The sequence below is a fragment of the Miscanthus floridulus genome, chromosome 12 (genome assembly GCF_019320115.1).
Source record: "Miscanthus floridulus cultivar M001 chromosome 12, ASM1932011v1, whole genome shotgun sequence".
NCBI lineage: Eukaryota > Viridiplantae > Streptophyta > Magnoliopsida > Poales > Poaceae > Miscanthus > Miscanthus floridulus.
The window spans coordinates 47,973,761-47,989,924 of record NC_089591.1 but is presented as its reverse complement, the minus strand read 5'-3'; the positions used below and the strand labels follow the sequence as shown (position 1 = coordinate 47,989,924).

The 16,164-nt window shown below is 44.5% G+C and overlaps 1 pseudogene; it reads right to left on the bottom strand.

The window, feature by feature from the left end:
- Positions 1 to 908: 908 nt before the first annotated feature.
- LOC136495472 (calmodulin-binding protein 60 D-like) lies at positions 909 to 7,617 on the bottom strand (annotated as a pseudogene).
- Between the last annotated feature and the right edge of the window lie 8,547 nt (positions 7,618 to 16,164).

Below are 16,164 nucleotides of genomic sequence, written 5' to 3'. Positions count from 1 at the left end.
ATTTGATCAAACTTAAGATACTTTGACTGTCCAAGAAAGTTAGAATGACTTGTAATTTGGGATGGAGGGAGTAATATTTAATTTAGAAAACCCTAGTTAATTGCTTTTTATTGGCTGAGTTGTTCATTTAAGTTATTAGTTGGATTGTTAGTTAGGATATTTAGATCCACCAAGGTTAATTTTAGCCTCTAACACAAATAGTATCTATGCATGCTCGGCTCTTCGTGTCTCCAAGGACTGTGTGCTTAGGTCAAGAGTCATGTAGAGCTTCAGTGTCTAGCAGGTGGTTTCGTAAATATTGGCCAGAAAACATAAGGCTGATATAACAAGATATTATCACTTCACCAACACGTCAACTAATTAGACTATAGCAAAGCATACCCTTCTCCCGAAACATAGCAAGCAACCAAGCATACTCGTTATTAGCGGTGCTCATTGTACCTCTACTCAACAAGGATTAAGTCGCAGCTTTCTTAAGGTATGAAAAGCTGATGTCCTTTTTTGAACGAAAAAAAGTTGACGGCCTACACTCTGCTTGTTACACAAGAACAACAAACTTTCTTGATGTTACCTTCCCACAAGGCCACAACCACATTCCAGAAGCCTCGATTTAGCCATGATCCACGTGAGTCACATGGGAAACACGAATGATCCGTTCCACAATTACTGTGCTACAACTGCTAGTGGACATCGCCATCAAATAGGAGTACAAAGCACAGCTCTAGTATCCACTAAAAAGCTCTATTCCGAATTTTCCGATGCACTCATGGACACCCGAAACTCTGAACGTTGCCTTTCAATTGCTACAGAACAAACGACCTTCTGAACTTTCCCTTTCATTCCTGTCAGGCTGAAGTCCTCCGACAAGAATATTTCAAAGCACAGGTAAGGTCAAGCGTCATCAGGGATTAATACAACCAACGTGAGTTCATTCGTAAAAGCTCAGGAGCTCATGGGATCCTGATCGTCCTTCCATGTACCCATTAATATACAATATCAATGGCGCTATTGTGCAAGGGCAGCCAAAAGGGCAAGCGTATTATACATACAACATTTTGCAGTTCTACTAGCCCCGCCGCATAAATATGTGCGACACTGAGGCCAAGCACCCCCGCTAGTCTTCCAGCTCAACAAGTTGAGCTCGTCTCTCGGCCGCTTTCCTCCTGACAAAGATGCCCCACCGCATCGCAGCCTTGATCTTCAGCCACCCGACAACAGCTTTGCTCGACGAGCGAGCGCGGTCGTCCTCGAAGCTGAAGGCTGGGGCAGGAGACGGGTATGAAGGGAAGCCGTCAACATTATTCAGGCCGGTCGGTGCCCCGCCCATGCTCAGGATGCGCAGCATCTGCTGCATCTCATCGTTCTCCAATATCTCGTGGCTCCTCGCCCTTATCTCATCCATCAAGTAGTCATCGCCGCCGCCTCCGCGGTTCTCCTGCAATTGGGACCAGTCATCGAAAGGGTTGAGCCCTGAAGGTTGTGTGGACTGACCAAGCTCAGAGAACTCAAAGTTTTGAGGCTGCTGCATTGGCCGCAGTGCAAGCATGTTGGAGCTTCGTGAAGTTTGAGTCTGCACAGAGGAACCACTCAACTGGCCTCCGGGGACCAGTGAACTCATGTCGTATTGCATAGTAATACTTGGTGCCATGTGCTGAGGATTGCCTGCATATTCTCTTGCTACCTGGTTCCCCATGGATGGGATTCTAGTTCCACCTGCTGAACAGAGAAAATAAGCTTATAAGTTCAAGCTAGCAGTAGTTAGCAAACAATACTAAGTGAAAAATGAAACTGCTAAAGTGAGCATATAGATGCAGAATTATGGTCAGCAGGTAACTACCCCTCGATTCCAAATTGTAAGTCATTCTGGCTTCTCTAGATACATAGCTTTTACTCCCTCCGTCTTCAAAAGAATGCAATTCTCGTTTTTCGATAAGTAAGCTATTTGAACTTTGACTGAATTTGTATAAAAAATTATTAACATTCATGATTTAAAATAAGTACCATTAGATTCGTTATAGAATATATTTTCATAATAAATTTATTTGGAGACATAAATGTTAATATTATTTAAAATAAACTTGGTCAAACTTGGACTAGTTTGACTAGCACGCTTCTCATAATTGCTATTTTTTTATGGACGGAGGGAAGTACTATGTATCTAGACATAATGTATATCTAGCTGCGTAGCAAAAGTTATGTATCTAGAATAGCCAGAACGACTTACAATTTGGGACGGAGGAGAGTAGTTAATTTTCACCAAAGTAACAATAGAGTTAGCATTGATTTTGAAGGATTAAGCTAAAATCAATCAAGAACGACTTGTCAGACACAAAAAAAAATCCATGTTTTGTTACAAAAATGGGTCCTATAAACAATATAACTCCACAGGTTCAAAACAGTGTAAGAAAGTGCATACAAAAAAAAGGAAGTTCATTATTTTTTTGTTCCAAAATTAATTAATAGCAGCTCAGGAATGGTTAAAAGAAAAGAGTACCCAAGAAACATACGGGATGAGAACAAATCCAGATACCTTCGCTGGTATTGTTCAGGGAAGATTGCTCAGCATTTACAGGACCTCTAGCCAGTTGTTTCTGTGAGTTCACTAAACCGTTTGATGCAGGGTAGCTTGCTGAAGCTTTCGCTGTTTCACTTCTAGTTGTAACAGATTTCTTTTTCTGCTTGAAACTCAACAGCGCCTTGCCATCATATTCTACAACATTGATCCAATCATCATATGCTTGCTTAACCAATGTGTCAGCAAACACCTGTGACCAGGTAGAGTGAGATTGTGACTTTTGCAACAAATGATTTAATATTTAATTTATTATCATAAAAAGGGTCAAACGCTTTACATCTTATAAGGATAGCAATTGAGGCAAGTGAACAGGGGAAATAAAACTAAAAGTTCAAGGCAACATGAAAAAAAAGACACCTGATATATCATTAGATCACTGAAAGAACCTGTAAAAGAAACATACTATCTTCTTTCATTTTTTATGTAGCACACAACTGAATGCCAGCTTTAACTAAGAGCGTCTGCAAAAAGATATATATATTGTTTTCTCAAACAAAAATGGTGGACAGCCCAAGCACCCCACCATCCTTCTCTACACTAAAACTGATTCATATTGAGATAAAAAAATACTGATTCATATTGTAGCATCCATAGTATGTCATGTCACCTACTCCCTCTATTCCAAATTACAAGACACTTTGACTTCTCTAGATACATAGTTTTGCTATGCACTTAGATATACACTATGTTTAGATACATAGTAAAAGCAATGTATCTAAAAAAGCCTAAAATGTCTTATAATTTGGAACAGGGGGAGTATAAAACTAAGGCCAACATATCGAACTCAAGCCGCATATTAATTAACAAGAAATATATCATAAATAGAAGAGATGGTCATACATCTTCTATCTAAAATGGAAGTTTGTAAAAACAAATGCATTTTCTTTTAGAATGGGAATTGAATGCATTTTCCGTCATGAAAAAGGCGTATTCCAATGACACCATTAATAAATTGTAAAAAATATATAACATTTTCTAAAGGATTTGTAGACATCATTCATGGAACTTGTATCAGAAGCATGGGTGGTGGTTTATAAACAAATATATGCATGCGTTCTTATACTGTGATATTTAAAATGTTTGGGGTTGTCGTTGCTTGTTTCCTACTTTCCTGTTGGTAATAAACACCTAAATGCAGTTAATTTAGGCAATGGCCAAACTTAAAGAAGAAGTGTACAAGTTTGTAATGAATGCTGTGCCTAAGTCAAAAACGAGCATAGCAGACCACTCTAGGCAAGACTGACAACAGAATTTCACAGATTGTGAAAAGTGAAATTATAGTGGGTAATACGGATTATGGATGCAGTGAAAATTACGTATCAGAAATGAATTTATAGCCTGAATAATCTCAATCCATAGATTACCGGTGCTGAGAATTTATGAGATTCCAAGAGTAGCATTATAAAAGGCATTGAAAAGACACTAACCCTCTGGTTTTCAGTGAGATTTTCAGCTGAAATGAATTGATCATCAGCAATCAAACCAGTGAACTCATATATGTTGTTGAATATTGCACCCACACTTCTTGCATCACTTGAGTAATATATATAATGGTTGCCACTCAAAACACATGTCTTTGCGTGCTCAATAAGACTTTCCCACATCCTATTTGACATGTTACTGCCAAGAATCTGCAGGGTAACCAGAAAGAAGAAATAAAGTAGTATGGGTCACAAGACTACCGACTGGATGAACCATAGTTAAAAGTAGAGATGCTAAACTTACACTTCTTAATTTCTGTTGGTCTCTAACAAGGAATTGAAGAAAGTGTTCAACTGTATAGATTCCACTTGAGTTTAATCTCTTGTGGAATGAACCATCCTTTCCAATCTTTTCTAATCTCCATACCTCATCCTTCAGTGCAGGAGGATAGTGCTTCTTATACACTAAAAAAGAGTCAGGTAACATATTCAAGTTTAAAAACTATATGTTAGATCATTTAATAATGACACCACAGTAAATAAACATACATTCGCCTCTGTGATCTTTAACAGTAAAAGCCTCTGTTTTTGCTTCCATAACACGAATTCCTTCACAGAACCCTGAGGAGACTCTCAACCCAAGTCTAAATTTCCGGCTTCTTATCCAGCTGGAATTGTCAGTAAAAATAAGCTCTCCTATAGTCCCAACACCTTCTTTAAGGGTTATCTGCAGGTCACCAGTTAAAAGAGGCCTCTTCCCTTCTCGTTCTTTAACAATGTGACTTTTCAAAGTCTTCTTCAGTCCAACCCTCGTCTTCCTCTTTATTAAAATCACCCTCAAGTACCAGAATGTTCAGTTTCACAGATGACTCAGGTCCTGAAGTGACAACATGTCCAGTGTTCGCATCAAGCAGCACAACATGAATTGCTGCTCCCTGCTCGCCTTCTACTTTCCCTCCAGTAAAGAGTGGAAGGGATAACCTAGTCCTAAACTGAAGCTGGAGGTTTCTACCATCAGGGCCTTCAATTCGTTTGGGAGAGCTCCTGTTTTTATTTGGTATATGAAGTTCACAATTTATTGCAGCATATCCAGGTAAAACTACAGAAACAACCATAAAGATCAAGTTCCAGATTTTGTACCTTCCTTGGATCCTAGCAGGACCAGCAGGACCCAATTTGGCTAAAGCACGCTCTACTTCTTCACTGACCTACACAGCAAACGTTGGTTGGCTAATGACAAGAAAAGCAATCAGATGGTTATATTAAAAAAAGTTGTCCAAGGGCTTCAACTCACAACTCTGCGCAGAATTGGCTCCAGCGATGAGCAAAGCTTCTGTAGACTGTCTACCTTGAGTGCTTCTACAATGACACTGCAACCATCAGGAAAATATATTAAGGCATGGTAGGGACGAACTTCGATTCTCACCACACAACACAACTGAAATAATTGTTCGTCTTGATTTACAGATATTTGTTGAGGCATATTTCACTGTTTTCACATAGTTCTGTAGAAATGGATATTCAATGACTCATAGAAACTGCAAAGCTGCAAATGCTTTTTAAGAACAACATTCAGGCAATTAGAACTTTATATAATAAAAATGACACCATTTCTAGAATTTGGCTAAATCATAGAACTCCTGCACAGGATAGTAATTTCAAAAGATTTCATGTGTGTTTGACATGTATTTATTTGAACCCTTAGTTTTGGCTATATATGTGTTTCGACATGGAAATTGATCTCATGGCCACCACTTCCTGCATGGTGACACACATCATGCATATACACCTTGATTTTTTTATGTTAACAATAGAAGAAAGGGTAATTTAGAAGCATATATAGGAATACTTTGGGATTTTTTTGTAATGGCATGGGCAGTTAATTTAGATGCAGGCTTAGGGCTTGGTTTAAGTCAGTCTTAATAATGGTAGAGGTGGATAATTTAGATGTAAATTTAGTAGGTTATTTCACAGAGCGGGAGCTCTCTGCACTGGGTACGCTCTTTATTTCTTTATAATGGCATTGGTGGATAATTAAATGAAGATTTAGGGGGGGGGGGGGGGGGGGGGTAACTTTAGATTATTTTTCAAAATGGTAGAGGTGGTAATTCATATATAAATATATCAATTTAGGAAAATTACTTTAGACTATTTCTAAAAGTTGTGGAGGTGGCTAATTATTTTTATTAGAAAAGCGGAATAGATACAATGTCTATTATTGTCAATGGTTTTTTTTTTAGAACGCAGGAGAGCTGCGTTTCATTGTATTATAGAGATGATAAGGGGGGGGGGGGGGGGTTCCCCAATAGGATCCTCACTCATACGGGGGGTCAATGGTTGTTATAGTATACCGATTTTATGAATAGATGTTTCTAGAATTTATCACTTTTCTAGTGCATATGATGAGGATTAAGGCGGAGGTTCCAAAATGAGCGTCAAATTAGTAATGGTAAAATGCCACTTTAAATAGGAAGGAACATGGTTTATGTGCTCCTCAAGTGCATGTGGATGTATACTTTATATTAGAAAGTAACTATACATTACAGTGTATGCAGATATAGTTTGATTGTACATTTAGGGTCCCTTTGGAACGTAGGAACTTCACAATAATCGTACACAAGTTTAACAGGAATCAGTTCATCTTCACGGAAAAATGCAGAAAACAGGAAAAATGAACCGCGTTTTGCTGAAAAGCCAAGATGAAAAGTAGTGTTCGCTGATTTGCTGTGAGAGAAAAATATTGTACCATGGCTGATAAGCCAGGCTGATAAGTTCAAGCGAACAGGGCGATGTCTGGAAGGGTGTGGGACTGGGGAGTGCTCTCCGCTCTTTCACAATCCTAAACGACGGCACAGATTCTATGTGGAAGAAACTACAGTATAGAGCTGATATCCCCTCATTTTAAGCATTTCTTCAGCTCAAGTGATTAATCCCAGACTTGTTCCATCTTCTGTCACACGAAACTAAAACCTCCATTAGTGATTGAGTTAACTTTCAAGTGTAACATTTACGATCACAGTATCACGAATCAGCTCTTCCTCAGTGAGGCTACATACATGGTAGCAGGTGCTAGCTAACACGAATGACGAAACACTCTTCCCAAACAGAGTCACTTAGACGGGTTCAACGAAGTCACCTGGCGAGGGCGGGGACGCGCGGGCGCTTTGACGGGCGGTCGCCGTCGTCACCACCGCCGCCATGGTCGAGCGCTCGCTTCGAGTTGGACCGCTCCAGGTGCCGCCCCTGCCTCTGCATCGCCTCCACGCCTCCCCCGTCCCGGAGCCGCCAGTCAGATCTGCGCACACCGCCACGAACCCGGATTAAAAAAAAATCCCCCGCCTAAAAAATAAAACAAAGGAAAATCCATCACCGGAGCGCGATCGCGAGCAAGGACCAAGTCCAACTGTTTACCCCGCCGCAGAAATCCGCACTGAATAGCGACGCGTCCAGCGGCGCGGTGCAGAGCAGCGCGGAGCGGACCGAGCGGAGGAGGGAGACGCGCGCGCTTACGTGGTTCTGCTGGCGTCGGAGCTGAGCGGCGCAGCGACTGGGCGACGACGACTTGGGCGAGGCGCGAGGGACGGTGACAGCAAGGGCAGAGAGAGAGAGGTGGGAGATCTGTGGGGTGGGTGTGCGTGCCCGGCTTATTTACTGCTTTTGGTCCGCGTACGAGGTGTCTCTACTGTGGGCTGTCGCTGACGGGCGTGGCCCACGGAAGCGGCGGGATATGCTGTGGTGGCTGGAAATTTGAGTGACAGGTGGGGTAGGATCAGCGGGACCCAGCGTCAGTGGGAGAAGTGGAGCTGGTGGCTGGCGGCGGGATATTCTGACCACACAACTTTTCTGCCAACGGCGATAGCGCACTTCCGAGCTGAGCTGCCATTAGCCCATTAACCGCTGGCAAGTGGGAAGAAGTTTATGCGACCCACCGGTCAGAAAGATTTAATTGGAGGAACGAGTGGTTTCGCTGACTAGTGGGCCGACCCGCAGGTGTACACTACGAATTACTACCTCCGTTTTCATTTACTTAGTCACCGAATTTTTACGGTAGCACTTTTGATTCTACATTTTTCTGTAAAAAATTTCTAGGTACATTAAATTTTCACAAGCACTTTTGATCCTACGTTTTTTCAGTAAAAGATTTTTAGATACATCAAATTTTCATATATATAATTCTTTATTGAACATACTTCATTAGTGTTATATACATTGAAGTATCTAAGATTTTTTAGAAAAAAAAACAGATGATCAAATTTACTATAATAAAAAATTGCTAATAAATAAATACAAACGGAGGGAAGTACTACGTCTGTGACATGATTTGGCCGTTAATGGCAGAGTGCCAGAGTCGGTGAGTCGGTGATTGCACCACAGGAGTCGCAAAATGGCAGCGCCAGATAGCTGTCTGACGTCTGAGCGAGGATCGTCTGTGGGTGGAACTGTTAATGCTGTTCCATACGTGTGAGTTATATCGAGGGGAACTTTACACGAGAGATACTCGCATCATTTGAATTGGAATTGCTCCGACATACTAGCGATTTACTGCCTAACAACCTAGATGACATTGTTACATAACTCCCTCAGTCCCAAAATTCGTTTTTCGATTAGTCAAATGTTTTTAACTTTGATCAAATATATAAAAATATTAATATTTATAATACATAATTAGTGTCATTAGATAGATCGTTGAATCTATTTTTATAATAAACTTATTTGAAGATATAAATGTTGCTAATATTTCTTATAAACCTAGTGAGATTTAAGAAAGTTTGACCGGCACGCCATAACGATACTTGCTTTTGGACGGAACGGAAGGAGTATCTATCTCGTGCCTACCTTTGTGCCTGCTAGCAATATAAAGTCACTGTCGATGAAATATGGTCGGCAGTCTACCTAGGGGTATGCCCAAGGTAGTAGATTATCCGGCAGACAGATGCGCAAGCTACAAACAAGATGGTGACGCAAGACTGACACGAGGTTTTATCCAGGTTCGGCCACCGTGAAGGTGTAATACCTATGTCCTGCGTCTAATTATATTGTTGTATGCCAATGAGAGATGTTTTGAGAGGGGTCCCCTGCCCGACTTATATAGTCTGGGGAGCAGGGTTACAGATCTGAAAACTAATCCTAACCAGTTACAATTGCCATAAGTGGACGGATAAGGATTCCTATTCTAACAGACCAGGATCTTGCTTAATCTCCAAGTCTGCCTTGATTCCTTACGCGGGACTCCGAGCAGATTGGCCGGGCCGCACGTCGTCTTCTAGTGGGCCAGACCCCGTGGTCCGGGCTGGCCCAAGCCTAGCCGTAAGGGTATAGGGGTTAATACCCCCACAGCTAGTCCCCGAGCACCATGTATTATGCTGTGACACGCCGTTCGATCTTCTTCGGCTAATGCGATCCGTCTTCATGTCATCTCCAACTGGTTGAAACATTGACCAAGCGAATGTGCCAGTATTCTGGTCAGAACAGAGAGCAGTAGACCACGATTATAGCCGAAGATTTTGGTTGTCTGAAGAATGCATGGTGCTCAAAAGAAAAAAGAAAAAGATTTCTTTCCTGATCAAGTGTGCCCACTTGTATTTCTAAAAGAAATATAAGTAACCCTTGCATAGTAGTAGTTATGATCAATAGTCAGAGCGTAGGGGTCGATAAAATAAGCACATTCACCGCAAGGTGAAGTGTGTCCACTTAGTCCCCGAGCCTGGTAGTAGGTGACGTAGGCACGTGGTGCTAGGGTCTAAAAAGAATTCCCAATTAAGTTAAGAATCCAATCATCGTACAAGCGATACGAGATGCACCGGTAGGTGCATCGTACCGATGTAGTCCCCGAGCTTGCTGGAAGGCGATGTATCAGCCTTGTAGCAAGGTCTAAGTGAGAAAAAATAAATGCCTCTCAACTGTATGCGAGTACTAATCATATATAGCCGAGGAGAGCGGTCTCCGAGCAATGGTCGAAGAGTGGTCGGGGTAATCCCTGAGCGAAGCATGGGTAAACGACGAATCCCCGAGAATAACCGTAGTCAGTTTAGTCCTCGAGCACGAGGGCGATCGAGACAGTCCCGAGCACGAGAGTGGTCAGAATAGTCCCCGAACACAATGGTGGTCTGGACAGTCCCCGAGCACGATGGTGGTCTGGATAGTCCCCGAGCACGATGGTGGTCTGGACAGTCTCCGAGCACAAGGATAGTCGCAACAGTCCCCGAGCACGAGGGTGGGCGGGATAATCCTCAAGCACAAAAAGTGTGGCAAAAAACCATATGCCACTTGTACTATTATTTTATTTAGTTATTTATTTTTTTGCTCTGACAAGTCCGATCTGACACGTCTGGTCAAAGAAGTAGACGGGTATAGCACGTCATACTGCCTTTTTGTCTTGTCAAGCAAACAGTTGCGTGGCACCTGTCAGTAGGTGCGTCAGCGTGGGCCCTCCCACACTAGCAACGAAGAGGCGCATATATTGGCGTAGATCTTGAGGCTGTGAAAACAACCGTCTGCGGCGCGTGCGCACGTCTCCCAAGAATCTCGGGCAGACGAAATGGCATAACTCTTAGGTTAAATACAGTATAGGATAGGTAAGTTACTATTTACTGAACCCCATTGCCATTCACAACCGTAGCTTTCTTCTTCCTCTCGCCAACCCTAATACATCCGAAATCGCCACCAATCAATCTGCCGCCATTTCCCCGTTCACCAGCAAGGCCAGAGTCATGGCGAAAAGTGATGCGCAGAAGAAAGCAGGGGTCATGGCGAAGGAATGGTGGAAATAGAAAAGCAACGAGTAGATCATTGAAGACCTCGTCACCATGGGGGTACTCCACAACAAGGAGCTCACAGGATGGCGTACGCCGGAGGGCGAAGGGTACCCCGATCCACAACCAGGTGAGATCGTGGTGTTCGAGGATTTCTTTAAACGGGAATTTGGGGTTCCGGTACATCCGTTTCTTCAGGAGCTCTGTCTTTACTACGAGATTGGGATTTGCAATCTGCATCCCAACTCGATCCTCCTTGTCGCCACTTTCATACATCTCTACGAAGCATATGGCGGCTTCTAGCCCCATTTCGATTTTTTCCACTATCTTTTCTGTCTGTGGAAGAAAGGAAGCGACGGTTCGAAGATAGCCGGGGGTGTGTACCTCAACCTCCATGACGGCATGAAAGCCCAGTACCTGTACTGCCTATGGAACACGTCGCTAGACGACTGGTACAAGAAATAGTTCTATATCTGTGAAGAGCCGAACACGATCACGCTATGCGACGTGGGGTACATTCTAGAGAAGAGGACAAGCTGGTCAGAGAAGCCCAAGCACCTAGAACTGATTCCAAAAATATTTGGAATGATCCCGTGGAAAAAACTGGATGGTCCAAGTGTGGTCGGGAGCTTCATTAATCGACGGATCAAGCCCTGCCAGAGGAGGGTACATCCTGGCTATGAGTATCAAGGTAGCGCAGACCCGATGAGGACGAGGCAGGGGGCGCTTGACAAAATCGAAGTCAAAGCCAGAATTGGCGAGCTATTTAACTTAGCTAATCCAAATTATGCTAGATTGAGCGACATCGAGCACGCTTTCAAGCTTGCCCGACCTCCCCCAAAGGTAACTCGCCTTGCCTTGTACCCGTAGTCTTATATTATGGTAGGATAAGTGGAAACTTACTGTGTTCACTCCCTTTTGTTACCCAGGTTAATGGTCGGGATAGAGCGACAGTGTTTGTGTCGCCACCCCCTAGAGTAGAGTGGCCACAAGGAGCTGATCCCACCACCCAGACCAGCGTCGAGATCATGGATGAGGACGTCGACTGGGCGGTGCTCGAAGCGGGAGAGGAGGCAGCAGCCAAAAACACTGGTAAATGGTCAACTGCCCCCAAACAGTCAAAGAAGAGATCAGTAACCACCCTGCTCACCGGGGAGCGCTAAATATTAATGAGCCCAAGGGGGACCCAGAGGAGAACCCGGTCGACAAGCGTCGGTAGGCAATTTTTGCCTGGCCGGACGATGGCGCAGAGGAGGGAGAAGATGTAGATGCCTTTCAACTTGTCCCTCAAAAAAGGAGGAAGCAACTGGAGTCGATGGAGCAAGGAATGCGACCGGCGATGGGAGCGACAACTCGACCGAGCACACCACCGACCACTACAGTGCCAAGGACAAGCGGCGGAGGGGTCGAGCACCAAGGCCTAGCGATAGTGCTGGATGTAGAGGGAGACCAGGAGTAACCCACACAACATGTGGAGCAAGTATGGCCGAAGAGACATGCCTTCTCCACATCATTCCGCGCTTCCAACATGTAAGTATTTGTAATCTTATTATAAGTTAGCAATTTGCATTTAATATGATTGCTTTCTGAACTTATCTCGGATGTACTAGCTCGGTGTCCACTGAAAGTCCAGACTAGCTAGCCAGAAGTGGCGTGGCACCGCCAATAAGTGCGGAGTAGACTACCCAGTGGCCGACCATCGAGGAACCCATAGTAGAAGATCCGTCGGGGCCTCAGCAAGCAAACAGTCAGACAACAGTCCCCGAGTAGGTGGTCGAGGGAAGAGCCAGGCACGAGTGCTCCGAGCGCTAAACCTACTGAGGGCAACACCTCAGCGTCGAGGGTAACAGAGCAGACCAAGGAGCAGCGGCCGGAGGTGAGAGCACAGACCACGTTTATCGATGTTGTAGCCCGTGGGAAGGCTATGGTGATCACAGATGCTGCTGACGCTGGACCAGCATTGGGACCTGAAGAAGAGCCTAAAGAGGACGAAGTGGAGGAGGTCCTGGGCCATCCGCAAGACAAGCGACAACATGTGTATGTGTCGTGTTGGCGGAACAACCAATGGGTTGTCCATGAGGAAATCCTGGAGGTCAAAGAAACCAAGAAAGTTGAACGGGCGGTGAAATGGCTTGTGATGGAGGTGCAGGTAAGCTTCGCTTCACCCCCTGATCTTGCTGTCTAGTCATAGCTGTCTTACTTAGCTATCTACACACATGACTTAATGAAGACCGCAAGGTACCGCAAGAAATGCTTCGGCCAGATCGAGGGGATCGCTATAAGCAATAAGGAGCTGACAGCAGAGGTGGAACGCTTGCGCCAGTGACTTCAAGCCACCAATCATGAAAAGACAGTGCAAGAGTCCCAGAACCAGAACCTGGTCATCCAGCTCAGTAATAAAGAGCGGGAAAAAACAAGTAAGTAGCCATTTTATCATACCTACTACTGACAAGTGCTACTGCGTTGTTGGTAGTAACAGCTGTAGTGCAGGCTTAGAAGCTGAAGTGATCCGTCTCCGAGAGGAGAACAGTCGTGTGGTCGGGGAGTGTGATCGCCTAAACAAGGACAATAGAAAACTAGCGCAAGACCAGTCGTAGCTTTGAGACCACACGACCAAGATAACAGAGGAGCTGAAATGTAAGTTGTCCAACCACCTTTGCTCATTTTTGTTGCCTACCGTAGTTTGGCGTAGTATAGCGTCTTAACAGCATGTGCAGTTTGTAGTTATAAAAATCAATGCAAAGAAGCATCTGGAGGCCGCGATGAAAGACCGTGATGGCTAGAAGGCGTAATGCGAAGAGATGACCAAGGACCGTGACACCTAGAGAAGCCAGTGCCAGGAGGTGGCAAAGGGCATTTTGCCGGTCCTTAACCTCATCGATCCGGTGCTAGCAGAAGATGTGCCAAGGACGCCGTAGCTGGGATTGATCGAGAGATGACAAAAGGCATGGGGATGGTTCTAGGAGTTCGTGAAGGAGGCGGGAGAGTACGCAGGCGCACGTGTGCTAAGCATGGTATGTGCTCACTACCCCTTGATCGATCTTAAGCACCTAGAGGCTAGATACCCGAAGGAGGTAGATCTAGATAAGGCCGAGGAGCTATGGATGACCCAGCTAGACTTGTCGATGAAAATAATTAGCGATATTAACCTGTGTGGAGGTGCGACACCACCCGTACAAGGAACACCGTCAACAAGTCAGCTGGGAGCGCCGTCATTTTCAAGCCAACCGGCGAAGCCTGCGGTCTCGACCAGCCAGGCATCAGCGGGGCCATCTTCTTCAGCTCGATCAGTGCTAGAGTCCCCGAGACCCTTGCACGATGTCAGGCCTAGCGAGCAGCAGGTGCCGCGTGCCCCGACCAGCCAATAGTATAGGTTATAGCTGTAGAAGAAGATGTAGTTGTGTTATTGTATACTTGGACCTTTTCAGGCAAGCTTGTAATAACGTAACTGTATATCAACATAAGCTTGTTTGTTTTGTAGAAAACGTGTTTAAGCTCGGATATCGTGTTGATGTAACTAAGTGAGAACATGTTGGCGTTCTGTTTAGTTGTACCAGTTTAGTCGACATGTCATCCTAAAAGGTTTGTATGGCCCTGGTTTGTCTTGTGGTCGGAGTGTAAGGTGCGTAGCCTGTGCACACGTAGAAACACACAAGTCAAACCAGAGAGCACCTGCCGATCACCCATAGCGTAGAGAGTGGATCCCGTGCATGCGTTGGGAGGAATTGGAGACAGGGCCTGCTCCGAGAACCCGAGAAGGAATGGTGGTCGGTTTTAACTGTTAGAGTTAGAACAACAATAGACTTCAAAGTGACACATTAGAGTGGTTGGAGAAATCATAATAGCTTTATTGAAATAAATCGAAAGTACAAGAGGAGTACATATCTTAGTAGTTAAGTATAGAAACGCCTAAGCTTGTCGATGTGCTAGGAATTGGGTACGTCTGTTCTGTCTAGGCGAGCTAACCTATAAGATGTAGGGTGTGTAACCTCCTTGATCATGAAGGGGCCTTCCCATGGGGTTGCGAGTTTGTGGACACCAGCCTGATTGGTCTTTCACTTCAGGACCAGGTCCCCAACCATGAAGAACCGCTCCTTGATGTTCTTGTTGTAGTACCTACGCAACATAGCAAGGTATTTGGCTGTATGTACGCAAGAATCGAGCCGCTTCTCTTCTACACTATTCACTTCTATCTCCCGTACTTCATTGGCCTTGTCTTCGTCAAAGTTCTCTACCCGTGCTGATCTGAAGGCTATATCTGCTGGGAGCACTACCTCAGTGCCATAAATCATAAAGTATGGTGATATGCCGGTATTATGACTGGGCTGGGTTCTGAGACCCCAGACCACGGCTAGTAACTCTTTAAGCTATCTTCTAGGAGCTTTGTCATTCTCTCTATATATCCTCTTCTTGAGGGCGTCTAGGATCATACCATTTGCCCGCTCGACCTATCCATTAGCTCTAGGGTGTGCCACTGAGACGTATTTTACTACTATGCTCCTTTCATCGCAGAAGTCCCAAAAAGCGTTCCTGGTGAACTGAGTACCCAGATCAGTGATGATGCTGTTGGGTATGCCGAAGCGGTGGATGACCTAGTCAAGGAACGCGATAGCCTTTTCTAAAGATGCCTTGACCAGGGGCATGTTGTAACACCCCGGTGTTATGCTAGCATTTAGGCACTGCAAATCATGCATATCATGCATCATCAAGCATCCTAATCATACATGCCTAATCATGTAAATAACAACTGAAACACTGCTTCGAAATATATGAAACATGTTGTGAAACCTGAATGTTGCATACATTTGTTAGAGTTGTTTTGTTCCTGATTTTGCTTGCTAGGTTAGTAGAACTTGTTTGGTTATGCTTGTAAATCATCTAGGATTATTTAGTTCAATTTTTGGAGCAAGGTTTGTATTCAAATTAATTCAAAATTTTGCTTCAAAAATAATTTCCCAAAAATTAGGGTTTTGAGTTAAACATTGACTTTGATTTTATAATTCAAAATCTATCAAGAATTTGGCTTTGGTCATAAAATCAAAGTTGTAGATATTGAAAAATGGAACAAATTTCATTTTTGCACCAATTTGTGAAAATGCTTTTAAATGGCTCCAAAAATGGGAATTTAATTCTGTTTATTTGAGAAATAAAAAGAAAAGAATTTCATTTCGCTTAACAGGCCGCCGCTCAGCTTCCCGGCCCACGGCCGAAGCCGGCCTGGCCCGCGTCCCCGCCTGCCGCGCGCCTCGCCAGCCCAGCGCGCCAGCCCACCTCGCGCGCCGGCCCACGCGCCACGCCATCCCGCGCGTGTCTCGCCTCGGCCCTAGCCCCGCGCCGTTCCCCTGCTCGCCGCTCGCACACGCGCCGACCGCGGCAGAGCACGCCTGCCGTGTGGTGGCCATGCGCCGTCGACGCC